The sequence below is a fragment of the Pomacea canaliculata genome, linkage group LG5, assembly GCF_003073045.1.
Source record: "Pomacea canaliculata isolate SZHN2017 linkage group LG5, ASM307304v1, whole genome shotgun sequence".
Classification (NCBI taxonomy): Eukaryota; Metazoa; Mollusca; class Gastropoda; order Architaenioglossa; family Ampullariidae; genus Pomacea; species Pomacea canaliculata.
Window position 1 is genome coordinate 18,055,954 of NC_037594.1, and position 21,322 is coordinate 18,077,275.

Here is a 21,322-nt window from a genome sequence, read left to right on the forward strand (position 1 = left end):
CCAGTCTCCCAGCACTGCTCACTATTGCCTTGCAAGTCCAACCTAAATGAATTAATTTCCCTTGAAAGGGGTGCTTTGTCTATCTTTCGCCAGATTACAGTGAGAGGAAGTATTGGCAGCTAAGAAATTATTCCTTTTACTACTCGTGAGATCTTCCACGCGACCTGGCCTGCATTCCTAAATGTCTGCTAACCGATTTATCTTAGCGGCCTATGACATGTTGAAAGAACAAATACAGATGTGGAAATAGTAGAGTGAGGGAGCGATTAACAGAGAGAGAGAGAGAACATTTAGGTAACGGGTGGGGTAGTGGGAAGGTGGGAAGTAAGTGAAAGAATCGGGGTAGACGAGAGGAAAAGAGAAAATGCTTTCTGGTGGTTGTGGTGTGGTAGCGTCATCGTAGATATGGTGGTGGTGTTTTATGCCGTATCAGCAGCCCCAGGATTTTGTCCCCACCAGGTTGTAACACTAGTTAACCGATGCCAGAACATAGACAAAAGTTTATGTGCACCGGAAGTGAGAATGTGAACTACTTGCCACAAACTATCCCGCATGTTCTCACGCGTGACTGTCGCCAAACTTCACGCTCCGAGATTTCTGTTCTGCAGGTATCAATCAGAAGCCATGATGTTTGTCTTTCAAGTATTGTTTGTGTTACCTGTTTCGCCGGGTATGGAGCGTAAAGATTAATGGTGTTGTCTGGCCCCTGCCTCGTAAACAGAGTTTTATTACACCCTGGGTACACACACATGATTTGCTTTCTCTTTGTACCTGTGAATTTCCGGGCAAAATACTAGACAAGCACTATTTTGCTAATAATTTTGGTTATATAAAAACTGAACAAATATTAGTATTTACTTTAACTTGAAGCACCGAAGGTTAGCAATGAGTGTAGTTAGAAGATTGTGAAAGTGTGGAGATGGCAAAGGTGGTTCTGTGTATGTGTGTGTGAGAGAGAGAGTACGTTCCTCCGTAATTTCACTGTCAATCAAGCACCTGCAGAAAATGCAACAGAAATAAAACACTGTTCGCTTTCTGGAGTAGCATTTTCTGGAAAAATTGTTGATACAGCTATTCTACAAGTGGTCGGGTATTTGAGTGCAAAGTCTCGTGTTTCCTTTCCTTCCGATGCATTTTTCACCGGCCCACCTTTTGTCCGACGGCCCTCCATCCACCTTTTCCCCAACATTTTCCGTTCTTGCATTCTACGACCACATTTTTGTCAGGTGTTATCTCAGCGTGAAGTAATACCAATTCCACCCTCATGTATTATGATGTGGCTGACTATACAGGTAATCGCATCATTTACAACCCTAATAGTGTCACGAACGGAAATGAAAACACTAATCGTGCATGGACCGTTCTGAATGGCGACTAATAACGGTCACACTCTCCTCCTCCCACGCAATGCCCTGTCGGTATTTGCAGCATATCTAAATCAGCAAACATCACAAGTTGTATGGAAATTTGTAGTGGAGGCAGTGGGCGGGTACTTCACACACTACTCTAAGGGTTAGTATTCCTTAGTTGGCTGAAGGCTAAAAGCTGGATTGATGTCCAGACTGAGGCAGAAAACGAAGGTTGGAAAGCTTGTAATGAAGCATTATATTCTAATGGACAATCTTAGTCAGGACAGCTGAAAGTTCTTAGGATGAACGACTTCACTCGTTCTTAGGAAAGCTCTCTGACTGCAAAAAAACAAAAAAAAAAAACAAAACAAAAAAACAAAACAAAGGAAGCTCTTTTCTTTTCATCCTCCAGCGGTCACCGAAAGAAATTCCATCCAAGACACTTTCCGTAAAGAAGCAAGAAAAAAGTGAGCCCCAGGATGTTGGCATCAGAAAAAAAAATAGTTCAGCAAAAACTGTATTAGTGTCCAAAGTTTGATAGAGGGATGCAGGGCAATGCTGGCATCTACATACTCAGTTTATCCGATGCTTACTGACACACTTTCTTCCTGGCTCTTTGCCATCCTTGACCTTAAGGTTCAAATAAGCCGATTGGCCTTTTGCTCCGATCGCCAGGGCCGAGCATATGATTTCCTACGGGAAAGAACCCCTCTAAATCTCTTAAAATGTTTGTCGTGTGAGAGATTAGTGCATGTAACTTCCTGATCAGTTTTCCTCTTTTAACGTTTTTTAATGTTCCTTTTTACCCAGAGCGAAAACTCCCTTAAGAGCTGCATGGATCCTTGCTTCGCTTTTATGCAATTGCAAAATCCCCAGCCAAGTCCTTCCATTTTGTCACAGCTGCAACAATCGCCGCTTGTTAGCATTCAATCAGCCTGGGTTCGCAGATAAAATCACCTTCTGTATCAGCTTGTACCTGTTGAGGACTCCGGCCACAAGTGGGTTTCTGAGTATTTGCATTTATATTTTGTCCGAAGACAAAATGGAAACCTTTCGAAAGTCAGAGGACATTCGTTTTATTGGTGAGGGGAGGCGGTGCTGAGCTTCAGACAAATTTTCCTCTTTTGGCCCTGTGTCTTTGTTTTAGTGTCCTTTTGACATCAGGGATATTCGTTACTGAATCTTCAAGTCAGCAGTGCGGTCTGAAAAGGGAACTGAACTGCTGAACTGAATTTTTCTCCCGCCTTCCTTCGCTGTTTAACAAATAGATCATCACGACGACCACCACTCACCCCCTCATCATTCATCATCATTATGATTGAAGAACGCACTTCTATCGTTTGCTATTCGATATTTAGAAAGTCTTTTTATGTTCTTACTTGTAGTGAAAACATACGTTTAATGCTGGACTCGGCAGAATCTTAATAACAGAAAATAATTTGAGACCCCAATGTCTCAGTGACTCCTTTACTAAGTACCTCAGATTCATGCTTTTATTTGAACTTCGGGTTCTTTACGATCCTGATCTTGCTTATGTTTTGTAGGATCTCAGATCCAGAATATGTTCTTCGGGATCCGATCCCTCGGTCTCTTTGTTTTCTGACCTGTTCTCCAGCGATTAAAAGACATGTTAGAGTTTGTTTGCCACCATATGGACGTGAGGCAGCAATATAAGGAACTCACACACACTGTCATTCAAGATCCACGGATTCTTAGAAAGACAAGTCCTCCGACATCGAGACAGGCTCATGTGATTTACAAACTCTCAGGAAGCAGCCATGTTTTCTGTGTCCCTCCCCTCTGCGCATGGAGACAGCTTTCAAATAATTGGACAAATAGTTCGGCGTGTGATCACGCAACAGCTTCTAAAGATATCCTCGCCTTGACAAGTCCTTCTCTTCTGAATAGAAAACAGGCGCATCCGATGGGTGGGGTACCCGGTTCAACGACTTGCCATCAGCGCAGTGTTTGCATACGTCACCACAAGAGTGACACATCCATTGGCCTCAGCGCATGCGCTTTTATGGGAGCTTGTCTCGCCTCCTCCCTGGTTTGCTTCTGATATGTTTTCAGATGTCGTCTTGGGTGAATCGTGCAGAAGATTTGCTGAAGGATTGAAGAGTCAAAGGTTAACTAAAGAACTGAGATGAAGAACGAAAAGAAAAAGAGGGAGGGACGAAAAAGAAGACGGATGGAGAGAGATGCTGGTGTTAAATAAAGGTGTAATGATGGCACTGAGGTGATGATGTTATAGAAGATGGCAATGTTTCTGTAGACTTTTAGTACTGTTCGCAAGCACGTAAACAAACAACAAATTCATAAATCAGGAATGACTCATAACTAAACTCAGGTAGTTGTCAATATTATGTTGAAAGTAGAAAAAAATATTTTAAAAAACTATGATTAAATTGACTACACGCAAACAAACAAATATGTTGTTAAAGGGAAACTCAGGGTTATACGGATAAATAAAAAGATTGCTTTGCTTGGAAGGGACAATTCTCTAAACTTCGTTTCTATTTTAGTTTTTAGGGAAAAATACAAGTCTGGCCATTAACTAATTAACAGAAAGCTCAATTCGTCCAAAGCTTGGGATTAAGGTGTTAGCTGATACGGACACAATCACGTGCGCAGTGTAAATCCACTGACGGCCCCTGTTTTCATTAAGGATTTGAGCCACTCGGCGCCTGATTGTTTCTCAGTCACGCGACCAAAGTCTCGGCCTCCTTCCACTCCAAGAATGGGTCGGAGAGGCTGGTGGGAGGGGTTGAGCTTACGAATCAGCCATAAGCTGGGCCATGTTCTTTAGAAAAATAAATACAATAGCATTTTTAAAGTTCTAAGATAAACGCATCTGTGTTCCGAATGAAAATTTATCTGAACTAGTGATGTGAATGTGGGTCTATGAATCTTCATTTCAATCCTTTTTCGCCTTAACTCCTCTCGGAAGCCTCTGTGTGTGTATGTGTGTGTGAGAGTGTGATGTATTTATTTGCTATTTTTTCCATGTTTGTTATCACAGTGTCGTATAGTTTTCATTACATGACGCGGTTACTTAGTTTTCATGACATGGTTACTCCGGTGTTAGAAATCTGTCAATGAGCCATGACCTAACTGACAAAGTTTTGAACTCTGAGTCGTGATATCAATAATAAGAAACAGTCTCCTGTCTTCTGTCTCTTATCCCCGCCATGTCAACTGTTGCCTAGAATATTTCATTAACGTCAAACTGTTCTGTCAAGATTCTGAACCTTGACCTTTCTCTCCCTTCCTCACACATCCACACGGTCTCATGTCTTCTTTCTCTAACGTCCTTTTTTTCAACTGGTGTCGAAAATCGTTTGTCAACATGAAATTTTTCTCTTCGTGAAGGACAAGGAAAATGCAGTTGCTTGCCTTGGGATCATTAGTACGATTCTAGCGAGATGGAAAATTCTGGAGTCTTTGCCCATACAGAACAGCCGCTGTAGCCTCGGAGGTACTGAAGTAATAAAACTTTGTAGGACTCTTTCCGCTGCAGCTCACTGGAAACAAATCGCCAAAGGTCTTTCCTCTAGCCAAATTATCACGTGTCTAGCCTTATTGATCCTCTCTTCAAGTGGATCACGTACTTAATTGGGAAGGCTTCTGTGGACTGTCCCTAGTTTAAATTAATAGTAATCGATTCTTATTGATGAAGAGGGAGGGGTTTCAAGTTTCCCCCCTTGCAAGACTGAATTCTCTTTTCTCACCTTTGTAACACAGTCACTGCCCTTCCACCCCATTGAAATGTTGTGTTTGTGGACTTGGAAACACGTGATAATATTTATCAATAATGGGGGTCGAGGTCTGTTGCTGGGTTTTACGGATCGCCTCGTGTGAGTTTGAATCTTGATGAAGGTTTCGTGCCACAAACAAGATGCAAGATTGCGTTACCGGGTGTGAGGAAAGGTTGGACATCCTTTTCATCAACTGCGAAAATCATGTAAGAGATTAATGAATGAAAGTCAACTCCGCCATGTGTCTGGGTTTGTTTGACAATGACGACAGAACTACTGGTCTGCTATGAAACAATGAATATTTTATTTTTTCCGCCCCTTCTTTACACCAAAATACACTTGTGTGCCATCTCTTTCTTTGTGTTGATGTTGCCGTCGTGAGTGTTGTCTACCTCTGAAGAACTTTACCCACGGCAATGTATAAATTTTCTTTCGTACGATGAAATAACGATCAACGATAACACAAGAAACATCAGTTCCTCTCTTTTGTGTATCTCCCCCATGCACGTGTGTACCTGTGTGCTACTATATTCTCCAGTACAATAAATAATATTTTGTCACACAAAAAGCCCAGCTCTCTAGCTACAAAATCGTCCTGGAAGTTTTACAAAGATGTTGCTTGATTGTCACTTGACTATTATGTGCCAAAGACATTTGCTGTCCATAGTAAACTCAGTTCCAAAATGCAAGTGGTCGTTAATCATTGGACAGGTGACTTTAAAAATTATACAAATAAATGACTTGATGGAACCATGACCTTAATGTTGTCCACACAATATATTTGTTTTTGTAGAGTGTGAGAGGAGGCGAGGAGGATTTAAGGAAAAGTTGGACCTTGAACTAGAGAGAAAAAAAATAACCAATCTCAAAAACAAGATTGTTATCAAAGAAAAGGAAACTTATCATCACTTCCAGTTGGAGGTGGGCTTCCATCTGTTGCCAGTGATGACGATAAAACGATTTGAGGGCCCATGGTGTACGGGACACGTTTGGCTTTGAGAAGATTAATGACTTTCTAAATCGTTCGACAAAAACTCGAGAAATGTCATTTCGTGGTCCAGGATGATCTTGAAGATTGATTTCGCCTTTCGGAGAAGAAATCTTCGGGCGGCATGAAGCACCTCTCTCGAGGGAAGCAAAGAACCAGGGAAATGTCTGTAGACTATCGCTGGCTAGTCTTCTTACCAGCTGTAGCACTAGAATAATCTGTCTTCTCTCTTTCTCTTAGCATTGATCAACGATACACCCCATCTTACTTACGTACCCAGGTATCTTTACCGCAGTTTGAAACGATGTAACATTAATTATATAGGTAACTAAATGAAGGTGAAGATTTTCTCGGTGTTTTTTCTAATGCATTTCTTTATGCAAACTTTTTGTTAACATATATTATTTGAACTGGAATATTTCATCTTTAAAATTTGTGAGCTGTGCTCAATTCCCGCGTTATTGAGGTCACGTGGTGTAAAATAATAACTTTTTTTCGTTCGTTCTCTCTCTCACACACACACACAACCACAAGACGAACAAATTCACAAAAAGAGTAAACTATCTCATTTTGAAATAAATAAAGCCGTCTGTGAGATAAGGACAAAAGGACAGTTTTACACCTCGACTATTCTGTCGACGCTTGTTTTTTTAAACGCAGGGAGATAATCACGTGAACAATAAGCTCATAAATGCACTTTTCTTGCCTCAGACATCCATCAGCAGCCACAGCGTGAAAACAGCGTTAATTCCGTTGAGTCGATAACTTGCCGACTGTAAATCGCTTCATAACATGTTTTTTTCACCTCCGAGCGCCTCTCGTGTCACGTGACGCAGGCTGCTGATGGCGACCACTGACAGAGTGAGCACAGCGGTGCCGGCAGTTAGCGGGCAAATTGGCAACGGTCATAAAGCATCAAAGTGATAATAAACCTAGTGTTTACAGCCGATACATGCAGGCAATAGTTTGAAGTTCGTTCCATTATGCGATAATTTTGAAGTATCTTCAACGGATCAGGAGCCAGCCTCAACCGAAAAAATGTATAAATAAAAACACAAACATATTTGTATGTTAGTTTTCTAATTTGTACTTGTTTGTTTGCTGTCTATATAATGTATAGATAGAAGCACATCAGTTAACAATTTTATCAAAGAAAACCCTCAGTGTGAAATGTAGGATCAATGCAACTGTGGGATCCGGTACGGAGGTATAACACGCTACCCATAGGAACTTGGAAGACCTCGAGGACTCCAAAGCAAGAAATAAAAGCGGTAAATATAAGCACCAAACAACAGTAATCACCATCAACAACACCGATCACTAACCCGAGTAATCAACACTAACAGTAGTAATCGCCACTTAACACCAGCAATAATTGCAAACGCCAGTGATCAACAGCCAACAATAATCAACCCCAAACCAATAACAACAAATCACCAACAACCAGCACCAGTAATCAACACCAACTACCTCCCTGAACAGTGACGAAAAAGACAGAAAGACACGGTACAAAGAAGAAGGAAATCCCACGAGAAGCAATCATTCATTTTTCTTGGGAATGCTTTAACATGCTGTGCAACCAAATGCGATGCAGTGTGGAGTGCTGGGACATGCATCCAGTGAAGGACATGAAAGAGAGTCGCAGGCTGCTTGGGACAGTGCAGAAAACCTTTGAATGTGTTAGAAGAGGATGCTGGGGCTGCATATTTCTGCTGCGGCTTTGACAGCAAGCTGGACACTCTGGATCAGGTCATCCGGTTGACAAGAGGTCTGCATACAAGTCTTATTACTCAAGATCAAAGGACAAATATCGTGAATAGTTTTCATGCAGCTCGGCGAGATGTTCACACCGCCGCGTCATGCTCGTAAAAAAAAGCAGTCACTGGGACATTGGAAACGTGAATTAATTCTGGCAGACTTGACGATCCCCATTTTCTCTTCGGAAGGAACAACGAAAACAATATGACAAAGGAAGTCCAGTACCCTCTCTGCTTACAGCCATCTCCAGAAGAGTACAAGCCCCTACCGGAAATCAATTCAGCTTCTCGGTCGCGCCTGCTCGTTGAACGAATCTGAATTTGTCCACAGTAATGAAGCAAGGCAAGGAGTCGGTGGACAGTGATGAAGCAGATGGCCAAGAAAGTCGTCGAACGCATGAAAACAGCACTTCGTCATTGCAATGTCCTCGATGACCGCTCCGCCGCCGTCGCAGCGACGCCTGCCTGCCAAGGGAGAGAATAAACAGGCGGGCGAAACCAACTCTCATCCTGCAAGATGAACGGTCAGTTCCAGATCTTCTCGAGCAGCCATCTCCTACAGAAAGGTGTGACGGTGTTATCTATCAATCTTACCCGACTCGCCACTCTCGTGTACATCTGTGAGTTTGAGCAATGTATGGTCTTTCCGCTGAAAGGTCTTTGGTCGAGCCGGTAAGCAAACACGACCTCACGATTTTGATCTCTATTTCTTCCTATGCATGGTGAGGTTTACAGACGTGTATCTCGAGAACGGAAATGAGGTATTCACTCAGGATTGAATAGTATCTTGAACAGAGCTTTACCCTTGTTACCCTTGTACCACTAGACCTTAAAAGGCAGAAAGCTCTATTTTATGTATACAGATTTATCTCACCACTTGGTTCCACGGTACTGTTGCTATGTCTCTATAAATTTTTGGTTGCACATTTTTTATTACTTTATTTAACACGTCTTTAAAAAATAAAATCATAAAAGAAGTATGAATATGAAAGAGCTACAAATATACACATCCACACTCTCTCTTACACACAGGTGGTATGAGTTTCTGTATGCTTCAACATTTTACTGAAAACATTATTGCACATGCACACATCAGAAAGACATTTCATGAAAATTCCATCACACTTGTTTGGCTAATGAGGGAAATCAGTGGGGAAAATGAAGGCAGCATGTTGAAATAGTTCACAGTACCATGTCCTTTTCAGGTTCAAAAGTGACATTTTTCTAGTAAAAATTGCACCCTCGTCATGTTTAACTTTTAACTTTAACACATACCAGTCTTCTCTTCTATCACACATTCACGTTTTCTCAAATGCATCGTGTCTGTCTTGAAGAGCAAATCTGCTGGACTGCCACGAACAATCACAGCTTTATAAAAACAAAACAAAACAGAGAAATACTGTACAATATTCTTTGTTGCAGATATACAAACTTCCTTTGTACGAGCCAGCCCAACCGTATGAGACAAGCTCTACAGTCAGTGAGATGGCTCGTTTCCATGGACACAAGCGACTTATACATGTGCTTGTCCATGTGTATGAGCCCGCTCGTCACTTGCAGATCTTCCGTTCTGTCTTCCGTGTTGCACCCCACAACCCCACACCACCACCCCAACAAAGTTCGAAATCCGGATCTGGACACATGATTGATTCAAAATAAAAGATATGCGAAGGATGAAGAAAGCATCTCCTTGGGAAACACTGGCTTGTGTTAGATGGGAAGTAAACAGCAAAGTCCTCGAGGAGCTCTTGGGAAGGTGGGGGGCCAATGAGGTCCGCTGGACTCAAAAGGACAGAGCCACAATAACTGCGAAAACAAATACCAGCCGACCGGTGGAGATTCAGACTGATGCAAGGAGGATTAGCGCTGAAGGGAGAAATGAACCCCAGCCGCAAGGCCCTGTTACAGAAGAATAGATTAATCTGTTTCCCATACGTAGCGGAAAAGACGGCAAGCAAAAAGAAGACGACGCGTGCAGCGCATGCAGATTGTGCGTCCGTCTCCTCGCCGTCTTGCTGGAGGCCAAATGAAGGGTTTGCGAATCAATCACGTGCCATAGCAGCTCCACCACTAACACGCTGTGACGTCATCACAGCACGTCCTGGAGAGAACAAGAGTTCTCCAGAAATGTCGAGCAGTGTCCGTTAGTCCTGGAACACAAGAGTAGGGCAATGAGGGGAAGGGGGAGGGATGTGAGTATTACTGCTTGAAACGAGAGACGCGATGTTTGTTTTTAAACACACACACACATGCACACACTCACACACACACGAATACACGCACTTTTCCTGGCAGCCCACGTGTTGCGTGTAGAGACTAGATAATGGTTTGCCATCAGATGACGGTGGCGCTTAAAGGATAACCCTAGTGCAATATTTTTTCCTTCATGACCGGATACGTTTATTTACAAATAATAATTCCTAAAATATGAGTACATAATAATGCTTCATTTGGAAGATATGACGCTTCAAACATTGGCATTCTCACCTGCCATTAGGAAAGCCGAAGAAAATTGCTTTCCTATACTGGAGAGTTCCCTTGCGCGTACGTAGTATTTATAGCAGTGAGTGTGACTCAGTTCGACAAATCTGTGCATTGTCTTGGAGTCAAATGAAGAAACATCGCTCAGGTTATCGTGTTCAAAAACTATTTTTGTCCAAAAACTGAAACAGCTGATTTTGGAATACAGTCCTACAGATTAGTACTTTATTGAGGTCTAAGATGATCAAGCCGAAACTTCGACTGATGTCTTCAAAAAATGTTTTAAAATCAGTCGAGATATATAAATATACACCTTTGCTGTATGTAATTTACTTAAGATGTCGTCCCTTGATATGGGCCGACGGCCTACTCAGTAAGTTTCGTTTTGTTTATCACATACACAGAAACGTCCCACATTGACTGCACATGACCCACACATTGCAGAGTCATCGTAGATAACAAAATACATATGCGAGCAGGCAGCTTGGTCGCCCACGGGCACAAACAGGACCCTTCACAGAACACAATCAACTCGCACTGGTCCTGACACGACCCACGGCAGAGTTCAAGAAGGCTATCGTTTCAGCAAAGAAACTATTTCTCGAAGTTCTGGTCCGGATGAGTGTATACCTGACCCCAGAGGGCATGAGACACAACAGGTCATTGGCCTAATGAGATACATGAGCCACGATCTTGCACACCGTGTGCAGACTGTGCTGGAAGTAAATTGTGCCTACAGGGGGGTAGGCACATCACGCACCACCCGAAAAAGTGTGTACTCTGGTCTATCTTTAAAACAAAAGTTTCAAGTTTTTGATACATTTAGCTGTGAAAAGATGTTTGCAGACAAACTGCAGGCATTTAAAAAGTTATGGGTGTCGACACGTGTGCGTGCGTTCTCACTCACAGGACCAATTACCGGAAACATATCTCATGTTGTAGCTTAACCTGCGAAGATGGTTACCATAGCAACTACATCAACAACGCTCTTGAAATGCAAGGTTTTAAAATTCTCCTAGTTTTACCAAAAAAAGCAAACATGCTTTACGAACAATAAATGTAATTACTTAATACTGTAGCAGATTTTTTTTTTTTAAATTGTGAAGGAAATGTGGAAAGATAGTCCCCCGGTTTGACACCAGGACTTGAAGATCTAATTCAGTGGAAAGCCTGTAACGACTTGGATACATTTAAGGAAGATATTCCTCCAAAGAGGAAGCAGCTGGCAGCAATATCTTCCCACCGCATGTGGAGCAGCCCGTGGGCGCAGCCAGCAGGGAAGTCGTATTAACGGTCGCTTGCTTTAAAGGAGCCAATCGATTGCCTTGTGTGCCTCCTACAGTGACCCACAAAGAGGCTTTTCCATTGGAGCTTAGTAGCTTCCCCTCCCTCCTCTTCCCTCTCACCATCAAGCTTAATCTTTTCTTTCAGAGGGACGAGTCATTTTTCTCTTCTCTTTCTTGCTTCACTCGCCAGTTCACAGCATATTAAGCGTTTGTCTCCCTGTGGTCATCACTTGAACAGCTTCATACCCAAACAGATCAATAGAAACCACTTTCTGTAAATTGGACTCAAGGTCCTGTGGTCGTGGCAATGTTCGCCTTGTGTCTACAGGTTTCCATTAGCAAGCGGCCCGCGTCTTGAGGTTGCCTCCTTCCTACTCCGTCAAGCAAGCAATAATATTTCGTTTCTTGCCGTTAACGCGGAACCTAATTAAGGACCGAACCGCTGGATATGAGGGCTTGCTGGAACATATGCGATGCTGACTGTCATCAAATGGCTGACCTCTTTGTACTGGCCTTAACCTTCGTCCCTTGGTCGTGTTGGTACAGTCACTTAGAAAGGGGTGGGATACACGTTGTCACACGCGCGTTCTCCTAACTCCTCAGAAGTCATTTTCTGTTCTAAACGTGGAGAAAGCGAGAAAGGGAGAGAAGAATGAGATAAAAGGAGATATATACGGTGACTGAAATATTAGATAATGGTAAGCTTTATAAATGCAAAGCAATCGTCCCTGTAAAACTTGTGTCATCTGCAGAGACGAGGTGCGAACAGAGCATACTTCTTATGAGTATGAGTATGCGCTATACAAATTCTTCATTATTATAATATACATTTGCGAGGATAGGCACTCTGTCAGAGGTAGACATACAGAAAAAATGTGCGTCCAGCACGGATGGACAGACATAGAAACGTTTCACTGACAGTCACTAGTCGCGAACAAACAGGACAGGACAACAAAACTGCACGCAGACAATGACCCAAGATACCCACCCAAGTCAGGTTCAGCAAATCGTCTCCCCTCGGTAGTGGTGACAGACAAAGCAAAAGAAAAAAAAAAAGGGAAGAACATTAATAGCTTATGCAGAGAGGAAAGTAGAGAGCGGTGTGACACGGACTGTGAGAGGTATTCCCCTCCTCACCTCACCACCCACCTACCAAACACCCACGGCGCGAGCATCTCTCTCCTCTTCTGCCTCCCTGCCGCACCTTCGGTCTGTGCCAGCAATTCTGTTATGGACGGCGGCTTACCGTTCAGCGAGACATTAACGTAAGCAGAGCTTCGCCACCCTTCGTCTCCACCTCCACCCCGATCCCGCTCCTGGTCCCAGGAGATGAATAATTCCGCAGCCAGCTGATAGCTTTGTGCTGTCTGCAATGGAAACAAAAGGAGCGGGAAATAAGCATCCTCAATTTACACGCCGACGTGGCGCCGATGTACCTCGCCTTCGCTCTCGATACGACAAGTGAACGGCGGGGGGTGTAGGGTGGGGCGGGGGTGTTGGATGGTGGTGGTGGTGGGGGAGCCAGAAATCAATTTGAATGTCTCTCGCCACAGCTCGACATGACTGTAACACCGAATTGACTTCATTATGGTTACAGTGCGATGTTGGGTGTTAACAAACCCCTCCGGGTGATGAGGGGAAGCATGATTCCTCCTGTCCTCGACTGCTTTTTTGTAACAAGAAAATATGTTGATGCTCAATCCAATATTAATTTAAAATCTTTCAAGACTAAGAAAATTGGTATTTCGTGACTAGTGTTGACTCTGCAGTAAATGGTTCATATGGAGGTTCAAATATAGATATCGCGATTTTCGAGTTTTAAAATAAAACTGATACTTCAGAAAAAGAAAAAAAACAACAGTGTAACATTACGGTGTTGTCGTTTCCTCGTTATTACAGGAAAAGGTGGATGGTTGTTTGTCCCGTATTTAAATTGATCGATGAAGCATAAGTCTCAGGCGCCTTTGTCGTCGTCAATGGCTCCATTAAACTAAGAATAGGTTACAATACAAGCAGTCTAGCTGTTCAATTATGTTCAGTCATGTTAATATTCAATTAGCACTTAGCGGCTGTGCACACAACTTGTGAAGACCAACCATGCACTGATACAATGCAAAGAAATCCGAAAAATAAGATGATAGTTTGCTTCAGCTGCTAAGAATATCGAAAGATAAAATTATTATTTTTTCAGTCAAGCTTCATCTACACAAAAACAAACAAAAGAGTTCCACCTCTGAGAAAGGAGACAAAAAAGCCACAAACAGAAGAAGCCCTGTCTTGAATAGAGAAGTGAACAAAAAGAAACCTAATTGCATGCTACAATGTTTTGAGTTTCATAGCATACCACCTGGTCTGACCGACACGTCAATGATTTCTCCAGAAATATACATTTTTAATGACCTGCTGGCTCCGTTCACGTAATCAAACGAATTCCAGCGTCAGTTTTTTGCTTTTTGTGGGTGATTTTTTGTTTGTCTGTGTGTTTATTTTGGGAATTTTTGTACATGCACAGTCGTTGATTGAATTCTATCTCTAAATGAAATCCTTTTCTTTCGATTTAAATTATTTTCTACAATTTTCTGCTGGCAGCAAAATCGGTATTTAACTACAAAATTTCATTTTGCCAGGCAGCTGCTTCCTGCTGGGCATGGGCTCACCAGAAAAATACTCTGACGTGTCTATGGCCTCCCGTCAAGCGCTCGCCCTGTTAGTGACGTCTGGTCAGACATAGGTGTGAGAGAGGGCGAGAAAGACACCCATCCTCCCAAGAACATCCATGGGTTCCTCTTTGCACTTGAACTACATCAGGTCCCTAACTTATCGACTCATGGGGTGACCGTCTAACGTACAACAGTGGGCGCATCGACTTTTGTCACACCCAGGGGGGAATGTAATGACGATGCGAGGGCAAGTCGTTGCCCTGCGGCAACATGGGGAACTCAAGGAAAAGCGTCTTGATTTCATAGTTACAGTGTCCAGACACCGCAGATGAAGCTTTAGCCCTGAGGCTGTAGTTATAAAGCAGTGACAAAGATGCTTTAGGGTAAAAGAACCTTTCATACACCGACCTGAGTTATAGCCTCTTCAACCCCTGTTGAGAAGTGTAATGGACCTGACTACAAAAAGGATTGCTTCTTTTGTACCCCAAGCCTTTGCCAAACCCTCCTTAGTTTTCATTATTTATAGGTTTTATTTCACCCTCGTTCCCCAAGTGACAAACTTTTGCACCCCGCACCAACCTTCTTTTCATCGCGTGGACCAAGTTCGTCTGCGTCCGAGATCTCTTCCAGTGATGGCGCACCCGTCCTGAAGGCACGAGCCGAATGTCGCTTCACGTGGACTGCATTGCCACTTAGCCCTCGTACGGATTATTCACATCTTTTCATTGGTCCTCACCTGCGCAGCGGGTGTCTGGAAGATTATTTTGCATGCTTAATGTTCAGTACAATAATTTATAAAGCATCGTTAAAAATATCTCAACAGAGAGAAAGACAGGTAGACAATGAGAAATAAGGGAGACAAGAAAGGAAGGAAAGGCGGGAAAAAAACAGAATAAGCGAATAAAGAAGAAAAAAAAATTAGGGATCAAATGGTCTGTTCTGCTATTATTGCTAGTGCTATATTATTATGGAAGAAGAGAATGAAGATCATGGACTTTGCAATTTTCTCAGGACAAAAGATAGGATAAATTGTCGTGTCAAAAGGAGGAAGGAGGAGAAATGGAAGAAGAAAATCTTCAAAGAATGAAAAAAATACTTCGATGGACAAAAAGATGAGTGGCCCAACAGATGTTCATACTTTTGCACTTAAGTAAACTATTAGAACTGTTTCAAAGTAATACGATACTTGAAATTGCTAGTTATAAAACAGAATGTGCAGTAGTCCGAATAATACAAAAATCGGGATGACATATTATATACACTGTATATTGACTGGAGAAGCAGTCACAGCTATAGACCATGTTTATAAGGACTGATTGATCTAACTCTGCGACATGTAATCTACTTTGACTGTTTCATTTCCTTTCCACTGTTTTATATTTGTTGCAACTGAAGCTTTCAGTTTCAAAGTGCCTCTTTGCGCCTTTTGTCGGCTCAGCTAGATGCGGCATGCGGGAGTGTTGCTTGTATCAGACGACCGCTTGTGGAATCTGCTACAGTTTCGACATTTCCATGGCAACACATCGAGACTGCAGCAAGTTTGGGTGACGCAGTGCTCGTCATTCTATGACGTCATTGAGTGATGGCGCTTTGACGAAATAAAAGCAAGGGACGTAATTTTTTCAGTGTGTTTTTTATTGAGAGAAGGTTGGGGGAGATGACGTCTGCTTCCATGAGCAGAGATAAATGTACTTGTGGTGTTACAAGATAGTCGACATCTACACACTCGTACTGACAGACACACTTCATCCAGAACCACGGGTCGACAGCAGCTTTGTCATCGTCCTGAACATGGCTGAGAGCTGCGAGGAGAGCCGGGTGAAGCTGCGCTTGAGGTTTGATCCGAAGACTCGCTTTCCATTCAAGCTGTACGACGTGGCGAATGACAGCTACCTGGTGAAATGGAATTCGGATGGCACCAGTGTGCTGGTTGACGAAGAGACTTTCGAGGAAGAAGTCATGCGGTGCTATCCCGGTTTCGTGAAGATCGCCTCGTTCGTGAATTTCCGACGCCTTTTCCGCGAGTACAGCTTCGAGTGGAAAATCGTGGACGGCACAGACAGTCTCTTCGAGTTCAGTCACCCGAGTTTTGTTCGTGGTGGGATGAGTCTGTTGGCTGGAGTCAAGACCAAACGTAAGTCATTCTACAAGCCTTTCCTGTGTCGCCGCGAGGAGATGTGTCCCCTGGCCACCTCCTCACCTAAACAATATTCCCAGAGACGCAACAGGTGCAGGCGACGGACGAGCGAGTCGGAAAACTCTTGCGACAACATGTCGGAGGACGTAAACCGGTTGTCTGAACTCAGTGCGCTGAAAACCGGCTTCAGAACCGTATCAAAGTTCCCGCAGACGGTCCCCTCTGCCGCTGTTGTTGCTGCTGCTACTGCCACCGCGTTCGGTGACGACGACGGGTCGAGTCTAGTGCACGGCCACCAACCTTACCTGTCCACACAGGTGATGAGTGCGATGGGCGGGGCGGTAGACGTGGCTCTTTCCGGAGACAATAGACTCAGCATGCACGATCTAAACGAAGTGCTGGCTATTTACGCCAAGAACGAACTGTCCGAAGAGGAGTTCCTCCAGCTGCTGTCGAACAAATCCGACGAGACTCTCGGAGAGGCCATGCAACGGCTGCAGAACGATTCAGGGGAAAGCATCAATCCGTCTCCCTCCGAAACGTGGTCACAAGATGAAGAGTTTGTTCCCTTGAACTACAGTTCGAATGCAGACGTGGATACGGAGTGGATGTACCAGTATGGCAAGATCGTGGCTTCCGACTCTGGGGTGAGCAATTTCTCCTGTGCGCTGGTGGCAGAGAAGGACAGTCTCGGCATCACGAATGCTGGAGACGCGCCAGGCAAACAGGAATGCCCGTATCTTCTGGACCTTTCGCCAGAGGCTGACTCCTTAATGTACAGTGTTCTAGCACCAGTGTCTGCCGACATCCAAGGGGGCAGATGGTCGGCGTTGTTGTGATGCAGCTGCTCTCGCCGCCTTTCAGAGAAAGGGAGACAAGAGTGTCTGCTGCTTCTGCTTATATGAGTCTTTCTGTATAACAGTAGCTGTTTTCACCTTTCTCTCATTATCACCTTTCTCCACAGGTAACCTGTACCATTTATTTTCCTTCCTCTCCTTTTGCTCCCCTCCACACACACGTCCCACCCATTGTAATATTGTGCTAACATATAATCCATTCAAAAAATTATTCCTATGATTTACTTATATTTTTTCAGTTTGTCTACCTTTTCCCCTCATGATGTATCTGTAATATAAAGCTGTAATAACTTTTTCTGCTGTGTTGTTCTTCCATAACCCTGTGAATTTATTCTAAAGGCTCCTTTCCCCATGAGATATCAAAACACCTACATTTGCTCAGTCATTTGTGTCCTAAATACCTAAATATTTTTCTCCCTCTCATCCATTCTAACCATAATGAACTGTTCATAATTGTGCCTTCATAAGTCTTTTATACATCATCCTAATATAAAATGTTAATACTTAAGGGTTCAAATGTTAAAATTCTGCGTTCGGCATTGTGCTTAAAGTTGTGAGTTTTGCAAACCTTTCTGGGTGATGGGTTAATTTGTATTTTTTTTTTTTTTACAGTTAGGCACAACTGATATGATTTTTCAGTAGCTCAATTACTTATATTTATTAATAAAATACTCAGAGCAATGTTTGTTAAAACAGAATGGCTAGTAAACTAATAGTCAAAACAAAACAGCATATATTGCAGGAGATTGATGCTAGAAGATTTTACAAAAAACACCTCATGCATATGGTTACTAGTTTTGACTCTGTTGACTTTACTGAAAAGTGCTTCAGTGCAGTTTACAGTTTCTCTGTTGACTTTACTGAAAAGTGCTTCAGTGCAGTTTACAGTTTGCCATCTAGTGTAACTACCTGTAACATTTGCACAGTGTCTCATTAATAGAACTATGTAGATAAATAATGTTTGAAGCACATTCTGCACTTGCTCTTTTATAATGGGCTGTAATTTTTTCAAATGATTTGAGTAGTCTCAATACAAATACTTCCTTATATCTGAGTGAATAACCAAAGTTCTGCATTAAAATGCATAATTGTATATTTCTTGTCAGTGTTTTGGTTTTTTGTGTAAGATTTGAGTAGACCTCTTAGAGAGAAGCAATTATGTACTAGAATGCACCCTGGTCATCGCTGTATTGACGAAACAGGCTAGAAGTTGTGGTACTGGTATTAGTGATGATTATCAGCAATAGCAGAAGTTGTGGTAATGGTATAAGACAAAGTGGTGTTAGCAGCAGTAGCAAAAGTTGTTGTAATGGTATGAATGATGTTATCAGCAGTAGTAGAAGTTGTGGTATTGGTATAAGCTTTATCAGCATTAGAAATGGACGCTGAGCCAACCGTACATGATGGAGGTAAAGATGAAGGTAGCGACACACAACCTGATATTCCTTTCAGTCTCACGAAGCAACTTTATCCCAGGGGTGCCTGAGCTACATGCATTGATCGCCTCCCTTCCCTGCACAGATTTTTCTTAAGCAAACGATGCAGTCTCATTCCAGTAACTTCACGAGTTTCCTAATTGTGGGTGGTTATGTGACGTGGCTTGTATTAATTTCTGTATCAGCAGCGATCAATTGTTCAATATGTTAGTCGGTCGTTACGGCCAAATAAGTTTAGACTGTTTGAAGTGAACTTCGCCGAGATTTTAGTCGTTTTTCGTGTTAAGACCAAGCCCGTTTGTCGAGTCAGGTTTTGTATGGTGGCTACAGGCTATTGGCCGCCGAGAGGAAGATCTTAACTTTTTCTGTGTACTTGACTAATATATTCTGTCTCTCTTTCTTCCTCTCTGACCTGTATCGTGTGTGTGTGTAAGTGAGAGAGAGAGAGAAAGACTCAAACATGGACTGTATGTCCCTAACCTGTAAAGTATAAACGATCGTTTACGCGGGTCAACAACCGAGGTCGCTCGTCCCATTGGGTCGGCAACAAAAGGTGAGCCAATATTTGGAAGCAGATCATTGTTGTGCCCTTCGTGGGGAAAGGTGCCAAAGGATCAAAACGAAAGGACAGCAAAACGAAAAACTGTGACCACTAGAGTCAACCTGCGGACAGCTGAACTGGAGTAAAAGAAGAATGATGAGACCACCTTCAATGTCACCGTGTAGAAGGTCAAACAGCACAAGGACACGGTCGAGAGAATGGTGATGGTCATTCGACTGCCTCTATAGAGTGAGCCAGAAAGGTGACACAGTTAGCTCGCATATATTTAACTTTTAAATATTTTCAAGACAGGTTCTTGCCTTTCTCTATATCGTGCATCTCTCTCTCTCACACTTCAGGTCACTGCACACAAGGGTAAAAACTGATGCCGGAAAATCCTGTAAACAGTCCCAAGGCGGGGCAACCCCACCCCTTCATTCTGGCGTGTCGCGTGCTGCATGTACGCGTGTGTTCACACCTCAAAGTATCTGTGAGAGTATCTGTGTCAGAGACAGTATCTGCCCTCTAGAGACACGTCAAACGCCAAGCTCGTGCGTGGCTTATCAGGCTCATGGTCAAACGTATTCCACAAGCCCTCACTATCATCGTCGTCGTCTAAGTGCTACAAAGTGCAAGGGGGTGGTGAAGAGAGCGCGAGGTGGGGTGAGAGAGCAAAGACCACCACAGTGCGCGCCGCTCACTCAAGTGGCCACCACCAGCGTCTTGCAAGGAGCGAGCTCACTGGACTTCCTGTCCCCACCGCCGTGCTGCGCATAGTATATCCTCCACTTTGTGTCATCCGCGATGATAAACACCCGCCAACAGCCATCGCGCTTCTTTTTGAAAAGATTCCTCTTGACAACAGCCAGTCCCGCGGGGAAGAAGACGTGAGGGAGGGTTGAAAAAAAAAAAAAAAGATTGGATAACCTCGTGTTACAGGCCACACAGTAGTGCGGCGCAATCGAGTGCTTTGATGACAAATCTGAACATCGACAGCCCAGTCTTATCACAGGCGGGATTCCGGTGATCTCAGGTGACAGTTTGGGCGTGTAGCCCCGAAGCCTTTGTTCTCTTCGGTGGTCAGACAGCCTCCGAACGCGAGGCAGGCAGTGGAGGGGCTGAGAGGCAGGGACCTACAGTCAGTGTCATGGTGAGTCTCTCTCTTTCTCTGTGCTGCACTCAAGTGCTTGGGGCTTCGTGCAGGCAGGCAACGTGTTTCTGACAAACTTTATAAACTCCTTGTGGAGTTGATAGGCGTTTGCTCGCTAAGCTCTGGTGAGTGTGCTTGCTAAAACTGTCATCCAAGCCAGAACGCGGGTGTGTATTGCCTGCATTTCTTTTCATTCAATAAATCGCGCATTGTCATGTAATTCAAGAAAACCTTGGTTTAAACTGTCACCTAACTTTTTTTTTTTTTGGATCTAGTTCAGTTAGTAATGAAACATATAAATACACTAAAATCCTGTTTATCCGATTGAGAACTTTGCCAGAACTGAAAACACCATCTGAATCTGTATACATTCGTTAAGGGACTATTCTTAAGTACGTTCTAAGTACGTTGCATCCTTCGTTAAAGATTGTTTCACTGAGTCGTGATTGTTCTGTGGAGTCGTTGTCTCTTTCTGCTGATGTATCTATATTACTGCACGTTCGAAAGAGACTTTGCTATGTCTGTAAGGTATGTGACATTTTATTGTGATACTTTTCCAATGTCCCATAAGTATTTATTTTTTTAAATCAAGAATATTTCACCGCCATTTGGTTGACGCTTACCTAAAAGCTAAAAGCGTAGCTGTTTTATATCAAAAATGTTCTATTATTATTATAGGGCAAGCGCACACAATAATGTGCGCATGCGCCAACGGAAGTGACGCCGATGCTGCGTTTTCGTTACGTGCCTGACGGCAACAGCCAACGGAGCAGAAGCGAGGAGCGCGTGAGGTCCAGCTCTAGTCTCTCCGGTGGTCAGCAGAATGTTCCCCATTCTCCACCCCGCTGTGCTGCTAGCACCAGGCCGGCACCCAGGGTTAAAGCTAACGTCATTGTTTCTCGCCGAACCTCGGAAAAGGTCC

General features: G+C 43.3%; 1 protein-coding gene across 1 annotated transcript in view; it reads right to left on the bottom strand.

Annotated features, from left to right (window-relative positions):
* Positions 1-12,932, bottom strand: part of LOC112564501 (sex peptide receptor-like) — a 178,189-nt gene extending 165,257 nt beyond the window's left edge. Inside the window, 1 exon segment of the mRNA XM_025239357.1 lies at positions 12,773-12,932. The gene's annotated coding sequence lies outside the window, so the exon portion shown is untranslated.
* Positions 12,933-21,322: the final 8,390 nt, after the last annotated feature.